Here is a 22,529-nt window from a genome sequence, read left to right on the forward strand (position 1 = left end):
GTAGAAAATTGGGAGAACCTAAGAACAGCCCACACCAGCTCATAGCACAAGTTCATCTAGTCCAACACCCTGTGCTGGGAGTATCCAACAGCATAAATCTAGGGAAAACAAGAACAAGAGAAACGTTTCAGCATTTTTCTAAATGTCAGCCTTGCATTGTAAGATGTAGGTAGACACTTCCCCTTGCTGGCACTCCTCACAGACCAGTGTGTCCTTGATTCAGAATGATCTGGCAAGACCAGGCTCCTTCCTTCTCAGAAAAGAGCTTTTTGCCTTGGAGCAGTTGGAATAAGCCATCCCAAAAAGCAGTGTCTCCCTGCAATTGTCAAAAAAAAAAAAAAAAAAAAAAAAAAAGTGAACACAAAAGTTGTTGACTATGACTAAGATAAACAGTTAGAAAAGATGCTGGCAGCATCAACCTGCTTTCTTATCACTGGACAAGGACAAATCAGGCATTGCCCACTGCCTGGCCTGATGTCTCACTCCAGGTTCAGTTCAACCCTTTCCTACAAGAGGGTGATGGTCCTACCCCAGTAGGCTGTAGCACACAAGTGACTCCCAGGGAGAGGAAAAACCAGGTGGAGCAGTAAGAAAGCTCCAGAGCACACAATGAGCTGGTAACCATGTCTGTGAAGGTTTCTTCACACTCCAGTTACCTCACAAACGAAAACCTTTAGTGTTTTGACACAGCCCACCTACAGGTTCCTGTTATAAAAGCCAAAACTTGGTCCGAGGATGGAGCTGGACACATGCTAACACCCTTTCTCTCTGGAAAACTTCAGGCCTCACTGACTGTTGCCTGGCCAGTCCATCCCTCTTCCTCCTGTCTGACCTCCTCTTCCTCCCACTGGGGCCCGGTGTCCCAGCATGCCAGTACTGGTGTTACAGACCTGCACAAAAAATGGTTCATTAAAGTCAGACTGCAGACTGCACAGACTCCTAGTGCCTTGCTGTACATCAGTAACAAACGTAAGTCACATTCTCAGTAGTGCATTAAAAGTCAAGTCAAGATACTGCTGTTTTCTTTGGTTTGCCCGCTTCCAAATACCTAATAATAAAATATTAGGTACACTCAAAATGATTCACATGGAAACTGGATTTTGAAGGAGAGAGGTGCACAATTACTGTGCGGTAGAAAAGGCTGCCCTCATGATTTGTTAGTTCTGGAAGCAAAAGACAACAGCTAGCTCAGTGGAGTCCTGGTCCCAGCCTAGGACTCCAGGACATGCCTGTAATACTACTAATAAATAATCTTGAGCATATTGCTGAACTCAAATTCGGGTCCCAGGAGCTCTCCCAAGTTCTCCCTCCACAGCAACCTTACAGTCCCCATAAAAACCTGGCTAGCTCAGCTATCCCCATCTTTCTCCCCAGGCCTGTTTCCCACTGCTCTGTAAGAAAACATCAGCCTTATGCCCCCAGTCTCTGTCCCCCTTTTCCTCTGCCATTTCCGCTCACATCCCTTTCTCAAATGCTCCCCTCTGTCCATTCAGCTCATCCTCTCAGTGACCTGCTCATTGGGTGACAAGTGAAATCCACCTCAGCGATGCTTGGTCAGCGTACCTAGCACATCTGCTCCCAATTCCTAGTCTTGAGGTCAGAAAGCGTTTTTCTCCCCAGAAAGCAGAAATCTTTGGGTTATCCTCCATTCCTCCATCCCAACAAAGGCTGTCCCCTTCTCAGTACAATCTTTGTATTTTTACCATGTCAAAACCCTACTACTGCAGGAATTGAGAATGCTGATAGTCCACTTGGCCAGACGTGATGCTGCTCGGTGACACGTTGCACTCTGACAGCTTTTGGTGCAGGTCTGTTGCAGGTAGCAGTTTTCAGACTGTGGTTTGCAGAGCCTGTTGAGAGGTTTGTCTGCGGACAGAAGCCTTCCCACCTACCTTTAAGGAGATCCATAAAAGGGTATTTTATACTCCCTATACAGCACTTGCAGATCAGCAGGTCAGCACCTCCACTGCAAAGTTGTAGGGGTCTCAAAACTGGAACAGCATGAAGACTCCAGCACAGGAAGCTGGGGGTGGCTTGCACGCGTGGTTGATAAATGGTGGGAGAGACTGCTTCTGAAGTAGCAGGTTGTATGGTTGCCTGAGATATCAGCAACAGCTTTCTATTTCTTCCACGCTCACAAATCCCACCAGGTATCTGGAAACTGACTCACCCCCCTCCTTTTCCCTGTGCTGAGCAATTGTAAAGAACCAAAGATGCAGAAAGCACTTATTAGAGGGAATCGTCAACAAAGACTGACTGGGTTATAAACCCAAAATCTATCGTTCTCCTGAATGATGGATGGTGGAAGGCAATGGACTGAGAACATGTAGGATTAATTTGCCTTTTCTCAAGCTGGTTAAAATGATTTGTTTAGAAATGCTGATGCTTGGGGGGGGGGGGGGGGGGGGGGGGGGGGGGAAGAATGTCTTTTTTTTTTTTTTTTTGGTGGCACCTTTCCTTTTTGGAAAACCTCACTTTAGACAGAAAGCAGTGGTAATCTGCCTGCAACGCAGCTAGACCCACGCTGCAGACGTGCCGGCTTCGTGCCTGCAGGACTGGCGGCAGCGCCCCAGCGCTCTGCACCTTTCAGCAGAGAATCTCAGCTCTTCTCCAAACACTGCTGGAGTCGAGTGGTGGAGCGTTTGCCAAAGGCAAAATGAGAACAAAAAGCCCTTCTCTGTCCGGCCACTCCCTGCCTGCCTCCCTCCCTAAGTGCACAAAAACAGTAATTCTGTGTGTGAATAAAACATGTTTGTTTGTGTACTTTTGGACAGCGGAGCTGCAGAATTCAGCTAAATACACCCCTGATCTGTGAGAAGCGAAGCACCAGTGTTCTCATTTCCCTCCTCAGCCATCCCTTTCGACAGACTTCCCCTTCTGAGCCATCCATTCATTTCCCTGAGGCTACGCCGTTGCTTAAAAGTAATGAAATGTTCAAAGAACGGTAGAGTAAACCTGTTTTGAAGAAACAGAGAACAAAAACTGGAATGGCCGTGTATCCGTCAAAGCCGAGTAAGTCCAACGCCATGAATTTCTTTCCCTGACCTGCCTTTGTCCATTATTCTTTGTCTTAGAGTGAGGTTTTCCAGGGCATTGCTACACTTTGTGAGGCCATGCCTAATTTTTAGATGCTGGGTTGCCATGGGGAATTCACAGCATCCAAGATACAGGGGCCTCAGTTCCCACAACGAGGCATGAGAGCAGCACGCCTTCAAGCAAGAGCCACAAAGTGCAGTTTGCTGAGCCAGCCGTGGGAAATGCCAAAAACATGGGTATGTCTCAGCCTTGTCCCTCCCCAGGACTTGGATGCCATCAGCAGTTTTCAGAAAAGTCCTCTCCCTCCCAAGGCCAGCTAAAAGCTCAGCATTGTCAGCAAAACTGAATTTTGCTGCCCCAAAACCAAGGACCATGCAGAGGTAAGGGGCAGACAGAGTGGCAGTGCTAGTGGAAATCCAGGGTTTGCTGGTCCTGCTTCCGAGGAAGACAAATGGGCGGTTGTCACAGTCCCAAAGACCCAGACTCCTCCCTGGAGAGCAGCAGCATCCATGCCCAGACTTTCCAAGGCTGAAAAAGAAGAGAGCGGGGCGGTTTTGCCCTCTCCTTTCTCCCACATAGGCTGCTCCCATACATACCTCTGCCTGTGCCTGGTCTTCCTATTCAATATGCAGTGATATTACAGCTTGCAGCCAGGTTCTTCTCTTCTAGCTGTGGCCTGAACAGCTGGTCTGGGGGCTTACAGGGCATGTCTGTACTCTCAAATGCAGAAAGTGACTGCTTGTGAGCTCTGCCCAAGCCAGAAAAGTGTAAGCCAATGCCAGTCCCAGCCCCGTGCCACCACTGAGCATGGGACTGCACCTTCTGTGCACATCCAAGGGCAGAGCAGGTCTCGCTACTGCCAGCACAGCTCATATCCAACACGTAGAAATGCCTTGTAGGACTGGCTCAGGTCCCTCCAGCTTGGTGCCAGCATGGAGCTGGCATGGCGCTTACCTCTCCTGCTGACACAGGCATATAAATCCGCACTGTCCCCTCACCCTTCCTGCCCAGTCTGGCTAACTTTGCTGGTGCTGAGCCCCAGACACAATGACATCTTAACTGCTTTCTTATCAGAGATGCAGATGACCACAGAGTTCAGCTGCCTCTGTGGCAACTCACCAGGGAAGCTAAATTTTGAATCCAAACATTTACACCGAAGCTGAGGTACCTTTGTCCCACCTGGGACATAATCAAGGACTTTCTCAGCATTTCACGAGGGATGGCCCATGGCAGTGAGATACGTTGCTCTGCCTATATATAAACAAAGGCATTGGTTTGGGTCAATCAGCAACCAGGAAACCTACCATACGCCCGATTTTCAGCCCCTGGCCCAAAGCTACACAACAAAAACACAGCATTCATTTAAGCTTTTCCATAATATAGGGGTGTGTATAGGGAGAAGGGGAGGGGGGAACCAAAAACAAATAAGTTATTCTTGCAGATTTGATGAAAGGTTCATGGGCCAAACAGTTCTGCATGGAACCCAGTAATTTTTACTTCCCTGCTTAAACTTGAAACCAGCCAAATTGCATGTGGTTTGTGCTATTGCTGTGAACAGCTTACATGGCCATACTAAGATCATTAGCAATTAGACTATTACAGCTATACATTAGTTAATAAACAACGTGAATAATCATACAAATGTCATATTTTGGTGCCAGAACTTGACCAATACAAACAAATTCAACAGTGTTTGGCACAACTAAACATTCTAAGAATTTGTACATAATCTGCTTTTTTGCAAACCTTTTCAGAGGGAGCTATTTACATGGTAAGCATGTTTTTCTTCAAGAGATTATACTCCTTCCAAGTCAATTAACTACATTCCAATGAAAACAGGGAGAATTTTAAATAAATGATACTAGCATGTTCATAAAGAAAGAGAGAGGGAGAATGAGAACGCAATGGAAACTCTGAAATTGTGGTCACTTAAATAAAAACCCTTCTGTGCACAGCTGAAAACATTTTCTCTCCTAAAATACTGACATTTTACCATGGGAGAAAGAACAAGAGCATTAATCTTACAGGGGTTTTCACTTGTTTTGGTTGCCAGAGTGTCTCTGTTACTGCCTCGCGTTATGATTGCCATATTAAAGTCATTAATTACACAATTCAGTGACAGAACAATCAGAAAAAAAAAAAGCAAGAGAAGTCCTCTGTGGAATCAGCACTCAATAAACTGCAGGGTAAAACAGCAAGGATCAGGGTACAGCAAGGATGAGGGTAAAGCAACTTTTCCTTGCTGAAGGCAGCACTGACCTTTCCAACGTCTTGGTTGAGCAGCTTCTCTTAGCACTAGCCCACAGTACCACCTATCACCTACTGTAAAAGATGAAGATGGGGCTCTGCAAGCCCCCGAGGCAAGGTGTTTATAAGGCCATTACCCAGGAACCTTGATGAAAAGGATGTGATCAAAGCAACGTGTCAAAAGCAACTTGTAACCCCCAAAAGTCCAGATCACTTTGATAGCTTCTACTCCTGGTGACCCTGCCCCATGAAGAGCAGCTGCCTCTCAGGTGAAATTCAGCAGGGAGCAGTTCCACTGTAGCATGAACTGCTAATGGGCTAAAGGAGGAAAACACAGCAATGCACATACCAGCATCTTCATCACTAAGGAGTGACAGGGCTCAGTTTGAAAGCACTCATTTACTTCTCTGTGCAGTTATATCTGAACAAAAAGGAAGATCCAAACAGCTCAATTCCCTCCCGCTCTGTGCCTCAAATCCAGCAGAGGGGAGCCCAGCTGAGCTGGGAACACTGAGTGCTCAGCTATTATTCAAGTCAGTGCCTTCACATCTCAATAAATGCCCCATGACATGCGGGCATCCTCTGAAGATAAAGCATTTGTACAAAGCCAGGACTGTCAGAGTCCTTGAGAAGGGCTATCTCCTGTCTGTCACACGGAGAAAACCACCAGCTATAAAACAGGTCTGGAAATCAACAACCTGTAGTGTGGTCACTGTGTACTCAGAACTCGCAGGATGTAATTTTGGTACTTCAAATTCCCCACTTGGATGCATTTGTCCAACCCTCCGTCTTCAACAGAAACCTATCTGCCTACACCCAAAGGCAGAGCCAGCTCTCACGTTCCTCCTCACTTGTCACATCGATAGAGCATAAGTCATATTCAGATGTCAGAAAGAGTCTATCCACACAGAGCTTAAAAATAATAATAAAAAGAATAAAAAGAAAAAGAATTTTACAAGTCTGTCACAGGCCAAATCCAGCCTACTGCGTTCTATGTTCATCCTGAAAGGAGCCCCCACTGAAAAAGGAAAGACTACTGTTATTATTTCTATTCCCTTAACACTACAGATCAGGCCCCCTTTATTTTAGGCACTGTACAAACAAATTACTCAAACAGTCCTTCCCTCGGGTGCTCCCCAAATAGGAGTGCCTAAAATCTTTCATTTGTCTAGACCTCCCACTTCCTACAAGAACATGGGGATTGCTGAATGTGAGAAAATAGCTGAAGTTCGTCCTCGGCGAGCTGAGCACTGGCAAGGTTAGAAAGAAGCCTCCTCTTGGTTCATACATCACACAGTGGTGGAGTTGCTTCTCTGAAGCATGTGGTTCCTGGTTCTAATCTCAGCTGTGGTAACGACCAGCGTGTTCAGCTACTGCATGAGAAAGTTTGCTAATTGTCAGTGTCTGTGCTAGCGTCTGACAGATACAGCAGATGTCATGGCCAATTTTCAATTATGTGCAGAAATGAACTGCATACCCTGGGAGAAAGCAGAGCTTTCAGGATTCCCCCCGCCCCGCCAAATCTTAGGTGTTTCATCTGTGCGCCAATAAGCAGCACTCACAGTGAATAACGGATTAATAAAAAGCTCTTCCAGCCCGAAGCTTTATCAGGCAACTTTAAACAGCCTTCCCTCTCTTTCGCACTGACTCTGTTGTCTCCCACAGTCTAAGACGCAGGCAGGAACTCAAGGCCCTGAAGAACAGTGCTCTCTTGACTGCTAACAGCTCCAAGAAATGGCTATATATAACTGCTGTCTGTCACAGCCGTGCATTTCATAGCCTTACTGCCTGTTCAGTAGACAAATGTCTTCTGTTCTTGCCCAGTTCCCAGACCCAAAGCCACCGTTGGACACAAGAGCTGAACTTCAGCAGCTTGGTTCCAAGGACCTTTCCCTAGGCTGCTGTGAGTCTCTCTCCTGGCCAGCTTTAAAGAGATGGCAACCCTTTTCTAGCCACTCTTTCTTCATCACCACAACAGCAATCAGATGAACAGCCTTCCTGAATTTCTGCGTTATCCTCTTGTTTTCTAAATCAAATATAACAAAGTTTGAATGTTTTTCAACAGAGTTGAAAAATATCATAGACCAGGCTATAATTGCCTTTTGCTTTTGATGCCTACCAGAAGCAAATCTTGACTAAAGGGGTTCCTAGCGATTGAATTCTACCTTTTTTTCTGCTTGCTCTCCTGGTGGGCTGCTACAAATGGAGGTTCACTTCCCCTGGCAAATCACACAGCTGTGTGAAGTGTTCTTAGCCTTCTTTCACATCTCTGTCCGTAGAAAGAAGTCCAGCTGAACATCTACAAATTGGACTGCTGTTAATTTATCTTGGAAAGTCTCATATGGATATGCCTGGAACCTAAGTTTTCTCAGGTCCTCAGTTCAGATGGGGCCCCTTTTTTTTTTTCTCTTCTAAATCTCATGTCAAGAGTTTGAGCCAAATATGGCTATATCTTATCCTACATCCGGATCTAAATAAAAACTGTGCCACAAATCATATTTCCAAGATTTTTCTCTTCAAGCAATTTTTCTTTTTTTTTTTTTTCTTTTTTTTCTTTCTTTTTTTTTTTTTTCCTGAGGGCACATTTTACCGCGCTATTAGAGCTAGTTTCTATTAGGCTTGTTTATGGAAGGAGGAAAAAATTAATGACAACATCAGAGAGATTCTTTGGTGAGATCCTATTTACAAAGTATGCCCACAAAGTCCTATTTCCCAGAAAAAAAAAAAAAAAAAAAAAAAAGGAGAAACAAATGACAGCAGAATATTTTCTTGCTCACAGTTACTAAGTCTCCCCCTTCTGTCAGTTCTGCTTTTTCTCATGATGACACACATAACCATTTCTGTCTGTTGGCTTTCTTTTTCTCACGTGTACAGAGGCTGCCTCTGATTGTAGACCCTCCATTTTGCAATTAGAGAACGTCTCAGCCCACATTTCTTATCTTCTGACTAGGCCTCATCTATTTTTTTCCTCCCCTTTCACTGTGTGAGGAGATTACTATGGAGCAAAGATTTTGCTTCAAGGCAACTAGTAACACCTTGCTATAAACAGCTCGATATCACATGCTATATTCTGTTTGCATCTTCTGAGGCCATAGTTCATCCCTCAGTCATGTGAACGCTCGGCACTGCCAGGTCACGTAGCAGCTGAAGGCATGGTTGTGTGGGCAGGCTGTGAACGGTCGCTGCTGCTAGCTAGATCACACAACAGCGATTTTGTGCCACGGACACGCTGCCAGAAGTGTCTCAGAGTGCCTCGTGTGCCTCAGCTCCTTGCTTGCTTTTATGAACAGCAGTGAGACAGAGAGACTGGGGGCTTGGTGCTGGCTTTGTACCTGCTGGGAGTGCTCTGACTCTGGCTACCCTGTAATGCCCAGCTATTACGAATCACGACAGTTTCTCCAAGATTGCTTCTCTGCTATTTCCACAGCCCTTCCGCCCCTAACTACTCTTACTCCCTCATCACTAAAATATTTCCTGTAATGTAGCTTCTCAGGCTACATCAAGGGCGCTTCTGGTTGCCCGGTATTTCACTGTGTGTAACCTTTTGTATGTACCTCAGAGAAGCTGGATCCAGACCTTTCTCAATTCCAGCAGTAGGTTTTTGCCATCCTTCATAGACAACCACTTCAGATCATGCCTGTGTGGACATGTACAGACAGAGCTCAGGTCTTCTCTGCTCTCCAGGATAGCTTCTTAGCTAGGTGTGCTGATGCAGATATTTGACTTCTGGGTAGAAGTTAGCCTGTACCTGCCCATGAAGATATGCCCTCTGACAGCTTTTATGATACTCACAAATACAAGCCTGGAAAAATAAGCAAATAAGCTCTACCTTGCACAGTTCTTAGCACTGTTTCCAGGACCAACTCCAGAGAAGCAAAAGCATCCTAGGAAAAAACAATACACTGTATTTCCCAGAGATCCCATCACCTTCATCCTGCTGTGAAAGGCAAAAGGAAACAAAATTTTCCTTCACAATATCAATCAGGTTATTGTTGTGCATAAAAACCTCCGATTCAGGATTTGCCTACCCAAAATACTGGCTTCCCCCACTGCAATCGCCAACCGCTGAGCTAGGCTCCCTTTGTAGTCAGCCAGCTGAGGTGCTTTGCAGGGCGTGATTCATCCCACCCTCAAGCAGGTACCAAAATTAGGGCAACAAAGTCCTCAGGGGAGCAGCTCTGATGTAGACACCTACCCCCAGACTTCTAAAGTTCAGTAACAGGAATCCCACCTCCAGACACTTTTCAGATGACCCAGTTTATCAACAACTGTCATTTATCTCAGCAAAAAAAAAAAAAAAAAAAGAGCAGATGCTCTGATCTGTAGTTTCATTACACTACTTTTATTGAAAACTCCAGGCCTGTACCACAGAAGTCTGGGAAAGACTAGCCCTTCAGACTGCACCAGGGGCTTAATAAGAATGAAAACAGCTTCACAACACATCTGGCTTCCAGTTTGAGAGATCACCTGGACCTCTGTCATCTGATTTCACACACAGGTGCAGTCCCAAATCAAATAGATACTTAATCAAGAACCTTACAGGACTCTGAAGTGTATATTTTACAACATTTCAGCCCAAACTACCTTCTATTTACTTAATATTACTGTTCAAACAACTCCCAAGACATACATGGAGCTTTATAAACACATAAAGCAGATAGATCGCAGTCCGTGAAAGCTTTGATTCTAAACAAAACATAGCAGCAAATGAAGACAGACTGCTGTGTGGGGGCTGAGGAAATGGTTACAACCAGCAAGGCTAACTTCGAATAGACTTCACATTAAAAAAAAAAAAAAAAAAAAAGTTTGCACATTTTTCAGTTGATATTTCTGGGCCTGGTATTTTATGCTTGAAAAGCTTCTTCCTGACCTGTCTGGTTTTATTTGCATTGAACCATTTGCCTCATCAGAGTTTCCCAAGAGACTGCAGGATTGTCGTAAAACTCCCCGCCGCTCTATTTTAAGCAGGCTATCAATGCACTTGAGTGTTCAGACTATTAGGGGCTGCCTCCACCCCTGCTAACAGGCAGGGAGTACTGACCGCAGGCTCCTCTCGGGTCACCTCCTGTGGTGCATTGAGCAGCAGCCTTCCTTGGAGGACCCCACTCTGAGGAGGACAGGAGATGGAAAGAGCTTCTCAGCCTGCTGAGCTTCTGCACGCAAGACACAGCAATCTGGTACCTCATTTACTGCTCGGGACAGGCACAAAGGAAGCCTGGAGCTGCCTTGCTGGTTGCAGCTGAGCCTCTGTGGGGCACGCAGATGTCCACACCTCTACCTTTCTCTGCACCACCACAGCTTGCACTGACCTGGCCTGGGGGAGCAGGAGAACCACTGACACCAAGGCTGTGTCTTTCCCCCTGTAACCCTACAGGCTGATCCCAGCCCTCTGGGCAAAACTGAGGATGAGAGGAATGAGATGGGGAAGAGGTCACGCTGCCTCCTGGCCCCAGACCTTTGAATGGATGGGGTGGGTGGCTAAAGCCTGCATATGATTGTATGATCTTGTTCTAATATAAATAAGGCCAAAAAAAATATATGTTTATTGGCTGCTTGACTAACAAAAAGTCTTCTGCCATTTTGGCCCAGTTCGTCTGTCTCCTCTCTGCACCTCCAATATTTCCTGATCATCTAACCTCTGTTTTGCATATCTAATTCTATGCTGACACACGCTGCCTGCAACAGCTATTCATCGATGCTAAATTACTGCTCTTATTCTCACCCTAATCTGTCTCTAATAGTAATTATATGTTACTTCCTATATCACCTTATGCTAAATCCTGAATGTAGGCCCACTAAGACAGCGAGGATTAAATGATACCACACCTATCAGACAGCCTTTGTGTATACATTGCCACCCACATGCACGGTAGGGTGACAACCCCTCTGCTTTCCCCTCTGACCTATACATGTCTGTGTACCCTGCAGCTTGTGTCCAGCTGGAGGACTTAACATGCAATGGAAGGGGTCCCTCTGACCACCATCCACAGGGCCAAAACACCCACCAGGACCTCTGCCACCTCCACACTTCAGGCAGCCCCACTGATTCTCCTAATGATGGTCAAAGCCTCGTAGTGCCTGCCCACCACCGCCACCCATAAAACACAGGGATGAAGTTCCTCTGTAGTCCAAGGACTATTGACCACTAGACTTCCCCTCAACCTCCCTTTAGGGAGCTTGCAGGGGAGCCACCAAGGGAGCATAAGCTTTTTCCACTCGTTGCAGGAGGGTGAATTTTATCTCTAGTGCTTGCATACTGTAGAGTGGCATAAATTAAATCAAAGTGGAGCTGAGGAAATCAATTAGAGTGGAGTCTCTGCAGGATTTAGATGGTTTGCAGTAAATAAGGCCTGGGGCCACACGCTGAATGCTGAGAATGAACCAGTAATAATGAATTGTGACCCAGTCAATGAGGACCATCCGTCCAGCACACCAAAAGGGGACATCATGTCACAGAAAACAGAGCACATGAGCATGTAATTGGAAACCATATCGCGCCTGCATACATGCAAGCAGCAGGAATGGACAACACACAAGCAATTCAAGTCTTCTTCATAACTTCTGAGTGCTTTACATCCCAATCTTCACATTTTCTGGTTTCATAGATTGAAGATACCAATAAAGTGATAGGGCAGAGACTTGTTAACCATCAAAATTACCTTCATCAAAAACTCAGCTCTCAGAGGCAGCTAATGAAACCGCACTCGTAAAGCAATCACAGAGTATTCAAAATAGGCACATGGGAAGTAGCTCATGGAAATGTACTGGGCTGGAGCACACAAAGTGTGCCTGCATAGCCCCTGGGGAAAACACAGTTACACGCTGTGTTGCAAGAGAGGCTGCTTTCTGCAGAGAGGTAGCTCAAAAATCAGCACAACTCAAAATTCCTTCATGTGCTGCCATAGTACCTTATTGTGGAAACATACATGGATCTGCAGAAACTTATTCCACCTGCCTCAAAGGAACTAAGATATACGGTGTGAGCTTTTAAAGGCTGACAATTGTAGAACATCAATAATTCAAAACCTGTGTATGACTCACACTGCCCAACCCATCCCCCTAAGGTTACTTTTACTTAATATTCACAGAAGGCACATTGTTATTTCTTCTTCAAAAAAAGTCATGAATAACTTACCATTCATTACCCAAGCAATTTTTTTTTTTATAACTGACTTTATATAAAAGAATAAGAAAGCATAGAAAATGTTGATTCCCCAACCTCTTAAAATCTTCCTACTTTATTGATATTGAGCATAAAAGCATTATTCAAAAACTTTTAGTTTGCAGAACATTACAGTTTTGTTTGTTTGTTTAAAGGGCTCAACTTTGATATGTATTTGTTTTGTAAGCAATATCCACCTCTGTTCCTAAAAATGTAATCCAATGAAGAAAAAAAAAAAAAAAAAAAAGGCAAATATCAGACTAGATTAATATTTTCAATTATCTACAAATTAATATATCAATATATCAGAAATCACTCTTCAGACTACCAGAGAAATGTGGACTGATAAATTCTGTTACACTCTGTTTGGCAGAAGATGGTAAATTCTCAAGCATTCCACCTGGGATCATTTTAATCATTTCAAACCAGAGTGGCTTCCTCTACCCATTATGGGAAGAAGCAATCTTTTGCTTACTCTTCCACAGGATGAGGTGGGAACTGTCACCAGTCAGCTGCTGGCTGGCTGCTCGTGAATCATGCATGAATCCACTGGGAATGGCACCTTTTTAAAAGCAGCATGAGGCTTATCACTGGTTACCACAGAAACACAGTGATTTTCCCCAGATTGGTCCACCTGGTTGAGATAGAACACACTTCTAAGAGGTTTTCTTCTGGTTTCAAAACAAGTGATGGAACCAGATTGGGCTTGGGCATTGTTTTACCATTAGCAGCAGCAAAAATGGACCCCAAAAAAGGGGCCTTGCCATTAGCCCCCAGCTGCTTATTCTTACCCCATGCTGCTCACTTCTTATCATCTCATGTGCTCATGATGTCACGGTGAATTAAATGAGAACATTTGTCTTTCCTTTTGGAGAGGGAGACTAACTTGGACCAGTAGCCAATCCAGTTCTCTCTATAGCCTTGAAAACCCTTGTGCCAGTGTCTCTGAGAGAGGAGTGCTGTGGGAATTGAAGTAAGCAATGGTGCATGGCTGTTTTGGTTGCTGGTTTCTGCTAGTGTAAAATGAACATGAAAATAAGCCCTGCCCCACAAGGCGTAGTGACTCCTTTGCAAAAATCAGCAGTTCAGTGTCACGTCAGTTACAGTGCTTGGTTATAAATATTCCCTTTTTCATTTTACTCCGGGTTAGGGCACTAAGCACCAGTTTTCCCGAGTGCTTTTCTGCCCTGGGAGAGGGGGCCTGCTGTAGCTGCTGCAATGCCAGAAGTCACCCAAGCTGACCTGTGTCCTTTGCACAGAGCAGCGTAGTGAGGAGATGTTGACTGGCGTCTGGGCTGAGCTGATCAGCCCTGCATCCTGGACCTTTTTCCTTTGGAAAGCCTGAAAAGGAGAGGGACCTTTGCTCCTCCCTGAGGCAGAGAAAAGACCTACCAAGTTTTCATCTTGTCCCCTAAGCCAAGCATGCACCCATGCACTCTGCTCTGAACCTTCTTCTTCCTCAGTGCTGCCTGAGTTTTCCCCTCTTCGGCTCCTGCTGTGCCTTGTCAGTCCTCCACTGACACAGCTCCTACGTCAGCCCTTTGGCTCAGAGCAAGCAGAGCTTTCTGCTAGCTGAACAAGAGTTTATTGAGGACAGTGCTGAAGTAGCCCTTTGCTCCTAATTGACTTCAAAACGAAATCTCATCCTCCGGGACATAAACACTCTGCAAAACTCTGTCCTAAAACAGAATAAAGACTGCAACAGAAAAACAGCAGCAAGCATCAACACTAAACTCAGAGACCAACAGACCAAACAAATTTTGTCAATGGCGAAATGCAAGTGGGCAGCTCGAGTTTTAGCTCTCCCTTCAGCTGCCTAGAACCAGGCAAATTTTGGAGGTTGCAGAGGTGCTCTGCAGCAGCAAAGATGGGGACTCGTCAGGTCTGCGGTACCTCAGCAAGTTACACCAAGCAACATGCCACCAACGCGTGCCCCCACAGGCTTGGAAATTATTTTCTAAGCAACTGTGACTTTAATTTTTCTCCTACCATCACTAAAACCTGCAAGTACATATAACAGTACCACTATAAATTCAAAGTAAACATAGCTAAGCAGGCAATTTACAACTGTACTAGCTGTCCCCCTTTTTTTTAAGTTTATGAGTGTGTGCATATATATATATATTACATATACATCTATATAAATACACATGTACATATGTATACTCACATGCACATATATATATACACTTCCTAAGCAGTTACACTATAAGCCATATTTCTAAAAAAGCCCTGCTCCACAAGGCATAGTGAGCTCTTTGCAAAAATCAGCAGTTCGGTTTCCTATCAGTTGCAATGCTTGGTTATAAGTATTTCCTTTTCCATTTTACTCCAGGTTAGGGCACCAAGCACCGCTTTGCTCAGTTTAGATGTTGATGTTTAGCTTCAGTGAGGGAAAAGCAAAAGCATGCCACTTGAACTACTGGACTGAAACCTGGCCTTGTGTCCCACTACAAATTCAAAAGGAGAAATTTAGCAACAATCTAAATCCAAGCTGCCCAAGTCTTCTCTTTTCCCTACAGAGTCTTGATTTCTCACCTCTTCTGTCAGCACTAACAACCAAGCAGAGAGCTCGGGGAGCTTTCTGAGCTCAGACCTGCCTGTGATCCCAGCTCCAGGTTAGTTTTCCAGTCCGATCATTCCTTCTTCAGTAGCTTGCCACTGGCCACATGGATGTGGGGGCTCCCCTAGGGTGGAACATCTCAGCAGGTTCAGAAAAAGGGGAGCCTTGACAGAGAACAGCTCAGATTCCCGTTGGGCAACAGCCCTCTTGTTGTTGAAGCTGTTCTGCTGTGTGTATGCTGTTCCTGGGACAGAAGGACTCAGCAGCACAGGAGTAAGTGGGAGTCCTTAGCATTGAGGAAGGACCACAGAACCACTTGGTGTTTCAACACGGAGTACAGAGCAGGCAGGACATCTGGGCTATCACATAGCCAGAGGTGGGACACCAGCTTCAAGGTGGTTTTTAACCAGGCAGAGGCACCCCTCACAGCCTAACACTCAAAAAAAAAAAAAAAAAGTCCATCTCTGCTACCACACCTGGCTTTAGGAACAGTGCCATTGCCCAAAATACATGTTCAGAGGAAGCCATCCATTACCAGCTCTTTCCCACTGGCTGAGACAGCATTTTCCAAATTATGCAAAGGAAGGAAGAGAAATAGCCAGAGACTTTGTTTCAGGTGACAATCCACAAAGAGCAGAGGTGAGCGACCCTGGGAGCACGCTGCTGATGGATATGCACGTGGACGTTTATGTGTGTGCATGGCCAGGGCTGTGCTCTGCTCTGCTCTGCCACAGTCATTTCCAAAGCCTTTGAGCGCTGCCTGTTGTGCCTGCTTTGAGCTTGTGGACCCTTAAAGCCCAGCCTAGCAGTGTGCAGTGCAAGGAGCAGTGCATTCACCAGATTTTACAAATAATGCAATGCATGCCTCGCACCTTCGCTTGAAAGATATCTAAGTGCCTGATAAATATGCATGAACCAATCCCCGGTGTTGTGCCAGAGATATTCTGTAGACTGTGCTGAGGCATGTTCCCAAGCGTGAGGATCTGCAGAGGCAATTCACAGTAAAGAAGCATTATTATTGCCTGTTCTTCCCAGTTCACCTTGAGAAAGGGGACATAAATACTGTGATGGTAGCTCTGTCTGGACTGTACAGGCAAAGCTGCCGGCCTCAGAACAGCACAGTAAAGGACGAAGCATTGAGATGCATCTCCCAGGTTTTATTATCTCCTGTGAAGACACAGCCCATCACTTCTTCGCATGTACAATGCCCTCTATTGCTCCTCAAAGTATGCTAAATCACATTGCTGCCTCTGTTGATTAGTAGAGATGTCATATGAGAGCTTGTACTCAACACGCTGCTGCACAAACCCAGAATTATAAACAAAACAAGTTTCCAAATCATGACATCAAGCAGTTTAGCACCTACCTATCCAGCCAGCTCCCTGCCTCTGCAGTTAGAAAGTGTTGAACAGGGCAGAGCTCTGAATCTGGAGAGTCTGACATTGCAATCAAATAGGAAAAGATCTGTTCCGTGGCTAGGCAGTCAAGTGTGTGAGCCTGGCAGGAGAGGATTAAACAAGATTGGGGTGTAAATTTACATTAGTTGGAAGTATAAATCAGGCCTGAGACACATTAGGCAGACACTAGGCCTGTAAATAATGACACATGCACAATAAACAGACTCTTGGCAGGAGGCTGCCCTTAGGACACAATGGTAGAGGCTCCTGAGATTTGATGAAGGAACACAAAATAACCAAAAAGGGAAGGGAAATGCTATCAGTCTCCAGCGTGTATAAAACAGGGTACTAAACAAATCAGAATAACCTTGAGGCATGCAGGCCTCCCGGATCTTTCTCAGCTTCGCAGCTGCCCACGTTCCACTTGCAAAGCCGTAAACAATGAAATGAAGGCTCTGAAGCACTTCAACAACAAAGCGGCTTCCAGGTATCCTATCAGCAAGAGCAGCTTCCAGTGTTTATCACAGAGATAGAACTGCAAAAACGTTGCTCAGGCTTAATCACATTGGCCACTATAAGATCAAAAACAAAACCAGTATCCTCTACGCCTCTACTTCAGTAAGTTGACTGATTTTCTTTACATTTTTGAGTCCTTTTTGGATGTGGAGAGAACTAGAACCATTCTAGTTAGTAGGTAGTCAAAACACTGCTATCTAGGATACCAGGGCATGGATATGACATTTACATAAATAAGACACTTTTTACTTTTTTCCCCAGAGATTTGTATGTGGTTTTTCTTTTTATCCTCTCCAAACTTGAGATGATGATCACAAGGCTTATTTGGTCAGCATTGTAGAGGAAGGAGGCTTTTGACAGGTTTGGGAATAACTTCTAGGCCACGGTTTTGTCACTGAGGGACAAAAAGAGGGTGATGTTTCTGTGTGCATGCAAGACTTCCATTGCAGACCCATGCTCTGATGACAAAGTGAAGAGGAATGAAAGGATGCCTGTACAAGAACGAAACAGACAGCCAAAAAGCACTAGAAATATTTGTGTTTACTTATATTTTGGCCCAGCCTGTCCCGTATGGCATGACTGCCCTCCCTGTCAGGAGAGCACTTTACACACTGGCTCTGTCTGTCTGTCTATCCTGCCTGCTGCAGGCTGGGGAGGGGAGCTGGGCACAGCTCAGGCCTCCTGGACTCACTGGGAGGAGGGGACAAGAGGAGGGTGCTGCTGGCTTCTGTCACCAAGGCCAGTGGCTTTCACCCCTGGTAGCATAAAACTTGTCCAGTGTTACTTTTCCCCATCTAAAAACTACATCACTTTGTGAATCTTGGCCACTTCCCCCAGGAGGCAGGGAGAGGACTTGTATTGCCAAGCCAGCGTTCATCTGCTGAGACCCAGGCTGTTCGTCCTTTGCCTCCTACCCTCTGCATCACTGGCAATGAACCTCCTCATCTCGGCAACTCTCCAAGCAAAGCTGCAGCCAGCACCAGCCTTGGTCTATGCACAACTCGTGTGCAATCGGAGGCTGAGATCTGGAGGAGGTCAGCACGCTCAAGCAGCCCATGTAAATATAAGTGCTCATCAATCCTCATATAAAGCAACAGGGATTAAGCTGAAGTTGCTGCTTTATCTCTAATCCTCACCGTCTCCCATGCTGAGGCTGACTGTCGTAGCCAACTGCAGTCTGTACATACTTTGTGAAAACAGACCTCCACTGCTTGCTGAGCTCTACCGATCCAGTCTGTCTCTCTTCCTTTTCAGCCTCCCACCACCCCCCACCATGTACTAATACCCCGTCATAATAATCCAGAAAACTTCCTCCGTCTTGCTCTTTGGCATGCTTTCTGGAGCACTAAAGGCCCACAGAACAGCCTTGCTGTCTCAGTTTCTGTGCCTTGCGCTACAGCATTCCCAAGCAGCTACCTAGAAAGTTCTGCTCAGCTTCCGAGGTCTTGGTCTGAAGCATGCCTGAGTGCCGACTTTTCTAAATCTATCTACTGACTACATGCGACTGTCAAATTTCAAGAGCTGCTAAGCGGGCCAAATAAAGGCAATTTATCTTGGAAAGAAGAGCAAAAGGCATGCCCCTGACACTGTGGCATCCCATTGCGAAATTGCAAGCATGGAAACACCAAAGAAACTCAGCAAAAACTCTGGAAGGTTTTTACTTTTTTTTTTTTTTAATGCAATGTGGACAAAACAACAATTTTCTCTATCTTAATTCCTGGAAATGACTGAGCTAATCTAGGCAAATCTTTCCCAAATACATCAATCTGAAATGGATACTTGACCCAGGAAATACCTACTAAAATGGTTCAAGACTGGCAAAGTAAAAATAAAAATTAAAAAAAAATTAAAAAGGAAAAAAAATGGGTACGTCTAAACTTTGCTAGGAGAGACCTACCTGTACTATACATATGTATATATACAAAGTATAAACACAAGAGAGAATAATCCATTTTTCAGTAGCAGGCATCATGCTGCTCTGGCACCATTTAGGTTCTTTAGTTTGTCTGGCATCCAAACTGCCTCCTGGGGTAGCCAGAAAGGTTGGAGCACATCCAGGTTTCACCCCCATTGGCTGTCAGGATGCTCACGAAGATGTGTACTCTGAGGTAAGGCGTGCTGCCAATGCCCACAACTTAGAAGTAGCTGGAGTGCCCCAAAAACTAGGAGGATGGACTGTCTTGAAAAACAGAGAGGGTTAACACTCTGTTGGATTTCTTTAAAGTCAGGCAGAAAAGTAACACTTTTCTCTAGGACAGTAACAGCTTCTGGGGCAAAGATAACACATTGCCTTATACCCCAAATTTCCCAGGCACTGTAATTAACAATAGGCCTCTGACGAGCTATCTAAGCTGTATCCAGCTGTATCCCAAATGTGAAACACTTGCACAAGTGAAAATTCAATTAGAGACTCTTTTACTCCCGTCCAGAATCAACATGATGCCCCACAAATCGGGACCTGGAGCCATGGCAGGTATGTGCCTGTGGAGTCCCCACTACACTCTTCTTTCCCATTTCCCTTAAAAAATCCTAAAGAAGACAGGTTTATAACTGGTATGACCGGTGTGAGTGTTTAAGATAGAGATTTTGAGTGGTGGAGAGATCCTCCCTGCTGTCCTCCTCCCACAGATTTCACACTTGTCCTTTCTTCATGAGGTGTTGCCCTGGGCATACAGAGGGTGACCCAGCACTCGGAGGTGAAAGTTTTGCTGCACTCCCAGAGATGCCTCCTTCTCGCACCCAGCTGAGGTTGTGTAGAGCCAGAAGAAAAGGAAAGACTGAGCTTTTCAGCATGCTGGCAGATTGCATACCTAACTGCATGCAGCTTAAGCAGCAAGTCACCCCTTGGAGATAACGGGCAGGCTGGCAGCAGGAGGCAGTGGAGTAATCCACGTGTGCACGTGTTTCAAACTGCATCTGAGTCCTCAAGCAATCGGTTATTAACGTAGTTTTCAGCAGAGCTGGACTGGGGATTGCTCTCTTTAGCAGCCCTGTAGTGACAGCAGATCAGTATTTCCAAGGAAAGTGGGCATTCGGCTTTGATACTTGTTAAATGCCACAACAGCTAGTGGAAATAAGAAAGCAAAATCCCCAGTCAGGGAAAAAGGGAGCTTGAACTGGAGTTACCCCCTCAAACTCGTATCTCCACTGACAGAAGGGCTTGTGTGCTTTCCAAAGACTCCCATGCATTCGCTCTCAAATCTTCCTCACCTCGTGTGTACTTGTGCACTACACAAATTTATAGATCTGTTTTTCTCCTATTTATTTGGTTTAGCATCCCATTTCTAAAGAGCAGCTTCACCGTGCATAATGCAGCAGCTGCCAATAAGTCACTAGTATAGCCAGCCTTGTTTTCCACAGGGAAGTGTGTGTAGTCAGAAAGAAACGAAGCATCTAAAAATAATGCCCTTAACACTCTACATGCAGCTGGTTTTCTCCAATTTTCCACTGGCCCGCTGCTGTATGCTGATGACAGTGTAAGAGGAGATCAGAGAGCCAGCTCAGTACTTTTCCATGGAAGGACGAAATCTCTAAGAATAACAATTTATCAGAGAAGCTGTGTCTGTTTGACCTGGCTCATTTTCAGAGATTAGAAACCAAATAGCTCACAATGTATTGTGTTGACTTTGGGGGGGGTTTCTTATCTAAGAACTGATTTTCATGTTTCATCAGTTCTCAGGGGGGGGAAAGAATGCACATCTGTCTTCCAAAGTGGATCAGTGAGAGGATAATAACAAATAATGATAACTTACCCATGTGGAGTGCCTTTCATCTTAAAGGATCCCAGAAATGGCTATGGTTTGTTGTCCAGTCCTGAACTGCTGAAGTCACTGCTGATTTCAGTGAGAGCAGAAGCACTAAGACAGGGCAGTATCTCTGCAGCCCTGCAGGTAGCTGGCCAGCCTGCGTAAAGCTCCATGTATATCACCACCGGGGAATTAAGTGTTTCGGAGCTGACAAGCTATATGCACACTCCTGGTTCCCTGGGGACGAAAGAGACCTTATGCAGAAGTAACCCCCAGCCCTGGTCTTCCACACTGCCAGGGGAGCAGGCTGGTTGAAGGGAGTGGTAGACGACCCTGTTGTGGTGGAGGAGACAGTCATGAAAAGAGTCTGAAAAAACAGATCATTGCAGAAACTGACGGGCTCAGTATCATGATCTCACCTATAGAAAGAGTCACTGCATCTCTGGCTACACCTGTACTAGCAAACAACATAGTGGCAAGGCTCACGCATTGACCCTGAGGTCAACTGGCACAGACTGGCCACATCTGTGCTATTAAACACTCTTAGCCTACAAATCAGGGTGGACGCATTCACGTTGTCTGTTGGGGATGGTCCTTGCACTGAGGAAGTTAACCCCCTGTGCTGCAAATATTTAGGTGAGCAGTGGCTGCCCCCCTGCCACCACCACCCTAGGAACTATTAAATTATTACCTTAAGAATTGAAGAGTAGGTTCAATCAAGTTGCCGTGCCTGGGCCCAGGCCCCTTGTTTCAGTAGCCCTGATTTTACTAATATAGAGATAACTAGTGGCTTCAACAAAGCAGTGTCTCTTTTGTTTCTGGAGTGGCCTATTGCCAAAGATTTGGCCACGCATAAAGTCAGGGATGAGCTGGAAAAGGCTAAAACTCCTTCCAGGTTTTACTGGGCAAAGACCTGCTCCCATGAAAAGCCAACAAAATGGAAATGAAGCAGCCAAGGATGCTTGTGGAGTACACTGTTGACATGAAAAAGCAAAATCTTTGACCCTCAAGCAAGACCCTCAGCACATACGGGACAATTAAGTGATCGGATGCAGCCAACTAGGGTTTATGAAGGGCAAGCCCTGCCTGACCAACCTGACCTTCTTCTACAACAAGATGACCCACTTGGTAGATGAAAAAAAGGCTGTGGAAGTTGTTTACTTGAATTTTAGTGAAATATATGACACTGTTCCCCGTAGTATTTTGGAGAAACTGGCTGTTCATGGCTTAGGACAGATAGGACTGGTAGGACACAAAGAAATGTCATCAAATTGCGCCAGGGCAGGTTTAGATTGGATATCGGGAAGGATTTCTTTCCAGAGAGGGTGATCAAGCATTGGAGCAGGCTGCCCAGGGAGGTATTTAAGGGACGTCTGGATCTGGTACTAAGGGCCATGGTTTAGTGACAGGACTCAGTAGGTCAGGTTGATGGTTGGACCTTGAAGGTGTTTTGCAAGCTAGATGATTCCATGATTCTAAGTCAGATTCCACTGTTGGTTACCTGTGTGCAGTCAAAAGCATTTCCCTCCACTGCCTCCTTCACACCATACAAAAACATTTGTATTAATCTAATGAGGTATACATTCCAGCTCTTTCCCAACTTAAGCCTTCATTACTTTGATGACTCAGAAATACCAGGTGCAACTTCAAAGGAACGATTTCAGTAGGTTGTTAAGATATGATCTCCATATTAGCTCTCAAGGATACACACATTAAAAATATAACGGCAAACGATGAAAGTATCAACACATCGTTTGAGTGCGTGGAAAAACTCCTCAAATTCTCAACAGAGAACTGGAATAAAACCACCTGATGTTACTGCTGAAGAATAACAACATTAGGATTCCCTGGGAGGAGGCTTG

At 45.3% G+C, this 22,529-nt stretch overlaps 1 protein-coding gene across 1 annotated transcript in view; it reads right to left on the reverse strand.

The window, feature by feature from the left end:
* KCNE2 (potassium voltage-gated channel subfamily E regulatory subunit 2) overlaps positions 1 to 16,504 on the reverse strand; it is a 102,266-nt gene extending 85,762 nt beyond the window's left edge. The window contains exon 1 of the mRNA XM_068688639.1: positions 16,375 to 16,504. The gene's annotated coding sequence lies outside the window, so the exon portion shown is untranslated. The remainder of the gene's footprint in view (positions 1 to 16,374) is intronic.
* Between the last annotated feature and the right edge of the window lie 6,025 nt (positions 16,505 to 22,529).

This window comes from Anas acuta, chromosome 1 (assembly GCF_963932015.1).
Source record: "Anas acuta chromosome 1, bAnaAcu1.1, whole genome shotgun sequence".
Lineage (NCBI taxonomy): Eukaryota > Metazoa > Chordata > Aves > Anseriformes > Anatidae > Anas > Anas acuta.